We start from the raw sequence: 7,524 nt of genomic DNA on the forward strand, positions 1-7,524 counted from the left end.
GTGCAACTCCTCTTCTGGTTTAGGGACAATCTGCTCTTTTTCAGTAACAATCATCTCAGTGTGGCAGAGAGAGCTCATGGGTGGATTAACCCACCCATGCTCTGTAAAGTTCTATGCTGAATCTTGGGAGCTTTGATCAGCTGGATGTGCTCAATGACCAGAGAATCAACATCTAACCCCTTAAGTCAGCATTGCTCTCTGCATTTTTAAGCACGTGCAGCAAAAATTCAGTACTCTTTTTCCGCCAACCCTGTGTCCAGCCCCACTATTTGGCCTGGGCACACCTACCAACTCCACCATTGTAATGACAGAATGGTACACATTGCTTCTGTAGAGTGACATCCTTCAGATACTTGGCTTTTTGGATATGTATACCCTTGATGTCCTGGGAATTTTCGCAAGTGTTATTAAAGTGAACATGAAGATTTGAACCTCTTGATTTGTATGATTTTGTGGGGTTTTCTGGGTCAAGTGAATAGTGAACTATTTTCAGAGGTCACTTCTGAATACTTTCAGGAAGAGCTCCCACCCCTTCACTTTCAGTTCAGTTTTGCAAGACCTAACGTGTTGTCTCATTGTGAAACAGATAAGACAGAAGAATTTTTCAGTCCAATTTTGGCTTTTAACCTGAGGGAAAATGCAGAAGTGACAGTGTCACAGGAGCAGGATTTGGGGCCAGGGGCCTGAGTTCAAGTCTCAGCTTGTGGCTAACCAGCCAGCCATGTGACCTCATTCACTTCCCAAGCCTCCTTGAGCCCTGGCTGACAAGTGAATTCTACCTCAGGACACTGAGGTATGGATTAAAGTGAAAGTTTCAGAGTTATGTACCAGTGCTGCTTGCTGTCGTTCCTCAGGCTTATGGTTTCTGTGGCACATGGAATGATATGACCCTGTGACACTGGAAACAATGACAGGTCCCCAAGTGGGGCTGCTTAGGGCATCCCTGATGCCACCAGCCAGAGAGGCCACTAAACCTCTTTCTTGTGGTAAGATCCAGAGTCATTCCTGAGCCTTGGTGTCCAAGATATTATCATGCTGAGATCCCAAGAGGCCTTGTTTTCAGCTCACTTTCATTTTGTAAGGGCTATAACAAACCAGTCCTATAGGGAAAACACTCAGCTGCCTCTGCAATGGGATGTCTTCATCAGTACCACACCATAAATTCCTCCATGGCAAAGACATCTCGTTGATCTGTAGCCCCTATGAAGGCTATCATGAGTGCCTGGAACCTGTAAATGCTCAGTAAATGTTGGCAAATGAACAGGGTTAGCAGGTTAAGTTTTTTTTTTTTTTTTTTTTTAGGGCTGAGGTCATTAAAGAATGACGCATTCACATAATCCAAGAGGAATGTTTCCTTATTCTGTGATTCCAACTGCCAGCTTTCAGCAATGCAGCAGCCCCTATCCACCACCCAAACAGTCAGATAAGAGCAGCATTTCTGCCCTTTTCTGGTGAGCTTATCTGTTGTTTAATGAACAAGCTGTGAGGCCACAGAGATGGCCTAGAGCAAGGCCAGTCTCTGGCAAGGCAGCCAATGGCTGACCCCAAGTGCTAGGCTTATTTAACCTCTCTGGACCTCCTTTATCTATAAAACAAGGGGGCTGGGCCATATGAGCTCTTCTAGCTCTGTGTCTGATATCCAACATTTTTACCCTTTATCTTATCTTCTCCTCCAGAAACTCCCCAGTACTTTTGCCCTGCTTCATCTTCGTTCATTGTCTCTTTCTATACCCAGTGCCTTTGGGCCCCAGTCCCAGAGCTAACCTGGGATAGCAGGGAACCCAGGGTGCAAACAGCCAACTTTGGCCATTTTCTCAAGTTCTTCTCATTCTCTCTAGAGCAGCGGTTCTCAACCTGTGGGTTGCGACCCCTTTGAGGGTCGAACGACCCTTTCACAGGGGTCGCCTAAGACCATCGGTAAACACATATATAATTACATATTGTTTTTGGGATTAATCACTATGCTTTAATTATGTTCAATTTGTAACAATGAAAATACATCCTGCATATCAGATATTTACATTACAATTCATAACAGTAGCAAAATTATAGTTATGAAGTAGCAACGAAAATAATTTTATGGTTGGGGGTCACCACAAAATGAGGAACTGTATTAAAGGGTCGCGGCATTAGGAAGGTTGAGAACCACTGCTCTTGAGCCTTGGACCCATTCTGAGACTCTAAAGAAAACCATGGAACAGCACCCTGGAGAGATACACTCAGAAATCAAGTGCAATGCTTTGAATATAATTTGGGTTCTGGATCCCCCTAAGACCCACCCACCCACTTTAAATGAACAATTTGGGTTAAGTTCCTTTCTTTATCTTCCACATCAGATTCCCAATGCCCCAAAGGCTCTTTCTATATCAAAACCACCTTCAGTGACCAGTGAACTATGATGTCCATTTTATAAGTGAATGTAATTTTCTTTGGGCATTTTACATTTCACCTGGACCCTGAATATGGGTGAAGATTTAATAAGGTGATAGATTATGCAGCCAATGGAACCAAGGAGAAAGATTTAAGGGGAGAGTAAGGATCATGTCTGATAACCTGAAGTCCCATCTGTGGCCTACCTTACACTGACACTCTCCATGGCCACACTTTAGCCCTCAGTGGGCATTAAGGCTCATTGGATCTCTGGGCTTCTGCCATGGAGAGTCCCATCTCATTGAGAGTATACATGTGCAGACCTCTGTGTTCACTCCCAAAATGAATATCTTCAATGCCCTAACCACTATTTCAGGCTCTAGCAATTTAGCAATGAACAGAATGAGGTTGTAGAGGCATAAAACAACCATGGGAAGAGAGGAGAAAATTATCATCCTGGGAAAGTTGGGTATGGCTTGAGACAGGCTAGTAAGCCAGGACAAGTGGGTTAGGGAAACTGAGGCAGATAGTTAAAGGGCCAAGCAGTTTGCAGCCATCTAATAAATCACAAAATCCTGTCTTCCCTAAACCAAGGACACTTAAGAGCAAATGGTTTACACTTCTCCTCCTCAACCTGAGGCTAAGTAGCTTAAATCACCCTACTCAGGGAGATAGCAGAAATCTAGTTCGTGCCATTTGTGCCAACCATACCCAGTGACAGGTGAAGTTAAGGGAATAAATCTCATTTTGGCACATCCGCATAAAGCCCCTAAACTCCCAACCTTGAAGACAAAAGACCCAGGACATGTATCCCACCCAGGAGCACACCCACACCTTTCTTCCCTCTTAGGCATGCACCTCCTACATTCTAAGGGTCCCCATCAGACTTGCAAGAAGGGGAGTAATGGGCAGCAGCCACTTATCCCAGGCTAACCCCCTGAACTTTTCCCCAAAGCCCCCTTTTCTCTGTCTTTCCAGAGAGCCAGAGCAGTGCCACCTAGGCTCATTTCTTTCCTCTGACATTTCTAGAGCCAAAGCAGCCCTGCCTAGGCCCTCTCCCATTGCTTCTATCCTAGGCTTTCCTGTTTTACTGTCCCAAGCTTTAATAGACATATTCTCAACATCACCTGAAGTCATGCCGTGAAATCTTTCCTGCACGAAGTCTAGAACGCTCACACTACCAGCCAGCCGGAGACAGACCTGCTTCCAGCCTGGTTCCTGTCTGTTAACATAATGAGCAGTCCTAGAAGGAGAAGCATTATTTTACAAGGTATCAAGTTAAGGGAAAGGCATTGCAGGCTGAGGGAGAATGAGAAGAGGACTGATGGGAAACTCAAAGGGGCTTCTGCATCTCTCCCCGTGCATGCATTGCTACAGCTCTACTTCAATTTCTTCATCAGAAAAATGGGGAACATAGTAGTGTTTTTTGTTATATTATTGATTTACAGAGAGAGAGGAAGGGAGAGGGAGAGAAAGAGAAAGATCTATGTGAGAGCAGAACATCAAGGGGCTGCCTCTTGCGCATTCCCTAAGGGGGTTCGAGCCTGCAACCTAGGTATGTGTCCTGACTGGGAATTGAACAAGCAACCTCTTGGTATAGGGGACAACCCCCAATCAACTGAACCACACTGGTCAGGGCCATAATAGTGTTTCTTGACCTGGTAACTGTGAGTAAGAAATGAGTTAAAGCATGTTGGGGCCTTATGGGAGTAGCTAGCACATAGAGTTCAATACAACAAGAGCATAGGTAAGGGGCAGTCCTAGAAGTCGCTGGAAGAAGCAGTCTTTGGACTGTAGCAGTGTCCTCAGGGGCCACTGTAGACTGTGTGCTTTTGGTTAGGTCACTTTACCTCTCCTGGGTACTCTGAGGAATAAGGTGGTCTGTTGGTGGCCTGGAGGTTAGTCGTTCTATGACCCTTTATCATGTGAGATGCTGAGGTGGCCTGAACAGAATTGTGGAACAGTTGACATTAGCCTTGAGTGCCCCTGCTCACCTCCGGTTCTTTTTCTATATCATTTCCCCACATTTCCTATCTACCCACTTTCTTCTTCCCAGACAGAGGCAATTGCTTCACCAAAATAGTCTCTGGGGCTAATCCTTCAACTTGTTCTGCCCTCACTGGGATATTTTTATTTTAGTAGGTGCCTGGAGCAGTTCTTTGGGGCACAAAAGAAATGTTTAGCACTCTTAGCTCTATGAGAGCCTGTAGTCTAATAGAAGAAAAAACCACACTAATAAGCATGATACTGTTGACAAATCCAAAGAAATATTAGCATTGAGATGTGGCCAAACAAGGCTTTGTGTGAAAGGTGGGACTTGACCTGGGCTTTGAAATGTGGTTGGGATTTTTATGGTGAGTAGAGGAGGGACTTTATAAATGCTTGGAGGTCAGAATGAGTAAGGAGGAATGAATAGGCAGCTGAGAGTAATGAGACTCAAGAAGCTGGTTTCATGCTGGGAAATATTACTATCTACTGGTGGAACTGTAAGTAGGGTTGGGAGTCTGAGGGAAGATATGGGAGAGGCATTGGTCTCTGCCTTTTAGTTTGATCGTGTATTTCTATGCTAGGAAAATAGCATACATGTCCTCCCATACAAGGAAACTAGAGGAAATTTTAAGGGTTGGCGGGCAGGAGAGAGGGGGGTAAGAGATCAACCGAAGGACTTGTATGCATGCATATAAGCATAACCAATGGACATAAGACCCTGGGGGTAGGGAAGGCCAGGGGATTGTCAAGGGCGGGGGAAAAAAAGGAGACATATGTAATACTCTTTGTAATACTTTAAGCAATAAAACAATAAAAATAACGAGAGAAAATAGAAAATTCTGTTAGCTAAACTGCCTACGTAGGTACTAATAGTAGATAGAGGCAGGTATCTTCAGAACTAATTTGAGCCTTGCAAAAATATTTTAAATTTATATCATATTTACCTTACATCTCATTGTCAATAAGAACTGAGTTTGATCATCCATATTTTCTGCCATACTTGGCTTCAAATGACCATTTGCTACTTCCCAAATCAAGTCTGTGGATGAAAGAATTGGTCACACTGGGTGTGACTTTTATACTCTGAAAATTCAGGCAGTCCTCTTCAGTTCTAGGATATTCTTGGCTAATCTTTGTTTAAATATTGCCTCCCCTCCATGCTCACTAGTTTTATTACAATATTAGACAAATGTTGGGTCTTCTGGGTCCATCCTTTATGTTTCTTACCTGTTTTCCATATTTCCCATCTATCTTATTGTGCTGCATTCTGATATAATTCCTTGATTGAATCTCCCAGCTCTTCAACTGTTATTTAATTTTTCAGTCCTTCCAATGAGTTTTATGTCAAAAATATTAATGTCTATTATTTGTTCTTTTTTTTTTTTTTATGGATGCAACAACTGCTGCTATCTCTGAGGCTATTAATTCAGCATATGCTCCAGTCCGGTTTTGATGGATCAGCACATCTCTTTCCTCAGGTACAAACTCTTCCATTTGCTTATAGTTTGTGACTCCCTTTGGTGGTGTTGGCATTAAACAAATGTTTGGTCTTACTTATTTGCTCACTTTTGTGGCTGGAATTTCCTTAGTTAGCTGGCTGCTTCTGTTTACTCACCTTTTGGAGGGGGATGAGAAGAGGCAGGATATTTTGCTACAGGTTATACTTCAATCTGTTCTAGGAAGAGTGAGGAAGGGAACATACCCTCACTTATCAGAATATCTTAGCAGTTGGGCTTCTGGGCTTGGGTATACACTGCATCTCCAGCTCCAGCTCTCTATGCCAGTGGCTTCTTTGGGCAGAGCCCCAAGTTAGCTGCTGCTTGGTAAGGGGAAAGATGTATAGAAACTCCTGAAGCCAGTTCCCCAAATCTGCTGTTGCCTTGGTTCTCTCCTGCCCTTATAAATCCATGTTCTTCAGGTATGGAGCTTTCCGGGGTTCTGTCTTTGTAGGGATGCTCTTCTTGCCTATATGTACTTTGATTTGTTTCCTTTATCAGGTTAGTCCCAGCAAGTTTTTATACTTCCAGGATTTCTGGCCCAAGGAGGACGTCCATTCTTGGTTTATAGTTCAGTTGGGGATTTTAAAAATATCTTTTCTATTCTGGAGATTTTGGGGTGACAAATAAAGGCTGTTGCCTGTGCTTTATCCACCATCTTGAACCAGTAGTTTACTAAGGTTGTAAAAATAAGGTTCCACAGATTTCTGAAAACAGTTCCAAAGAAGGAGCTCAGGTGATGTTCTTGTCATATAGTGAAGCGATCAGGCTGCGTAGGAGAGTCACATGTATGGTGGCTTGAATGTCTGATGTAGACACCAAGGAAAGACCCTGTGACAGTGAGGCAGCACTCAAGGAGGGCTCTGAAGCTGAGCTATGTAAACAGGGGAGGCTTCAGGGGTAATAAAGAGATATGTTTGGAGACTCAGAAGAGCAAACACAGATTAGATATGGAGGCTGATGTCCCAGCTGGAGGAAAAGAAGCAAGCAGAAAGGCAAGCACATAAAAATGGCTTCTCAGAGAATGGGTAGAACAGAGAACATAGGAGATTTGGGCCAGGCATGAGAATTCCAATAAAATAATCAAAATTTCTGTAAGGCAGGGTAGCTTGCAAAGAGGCGATGGATGAATCCTTAATAAGTGACATTTGAAAAAGGCTCAAATGATCTGTGACCAGTTGGAATTTGGAAGTAAGACATCATCAGCCTTGTTAAAGTTTTTTCTCGTTACAGTTCTTATGGCATTATGGTTGTATCATTAGTAGGGAATAATTCACTTTACAGTTCTGATCCATACTGTGAGATTTGGGGCAAGGTACACCACCACTCTGAGACTTCAGTTTCCTTGCCAGTAACATGGAGATAATAGAAACATCCTTGCCTTGAGATAACATAGATAAAATATGTAATAATAGGATAATATGCAGATTGGTCGGGACGCAGTCACCTACCTACCGATCAGCAGGGACCTGAGGCTATGTGGCACCTGGCTGGGGCAAGAGACCTCAGGCCGTGCCCCCTGCTTAGTGGGACTTGATGGGGGACCTCAGGCCACACCCCCCGCCTGGCCAGGCTTGATGGGGGAACCTCAGGCCGTGCCCCTTGCCCCAGTGCCGGGTTGGGGGACCTGAAGCTGTGCCCCCCACCTGGCAGGGCTTGACAGGGGACC

The 7,524-nt window shown here is 44.1% G+C and overlaps 1 pseudogene; it reads right to left on the reverse strand.

The window, feature by feature from the left end:
- Window positions 1-1,706, reverse strand: LOC118676338 (annotated as a pseudogene).
- Window positions 1,707-7,524: the final 5,818 nt, after the last annotated feature.

Source organism: Myotis myotis, unplaced genomic scaffold, assembly GCF_014108235.1.
Source record: "Myotis myotis isolate mMyoMyo1 unplaced genomic scaffold, mMyoMyo1.p scaffold_m19_p_1, whole genome shotgun sequence".
Lineage (NCBI taxonomy): Eukaryota > Metazoa > Chordata > Mammalia > Chiroptera > Vespertilionidae > Myotis > Myotis myotis.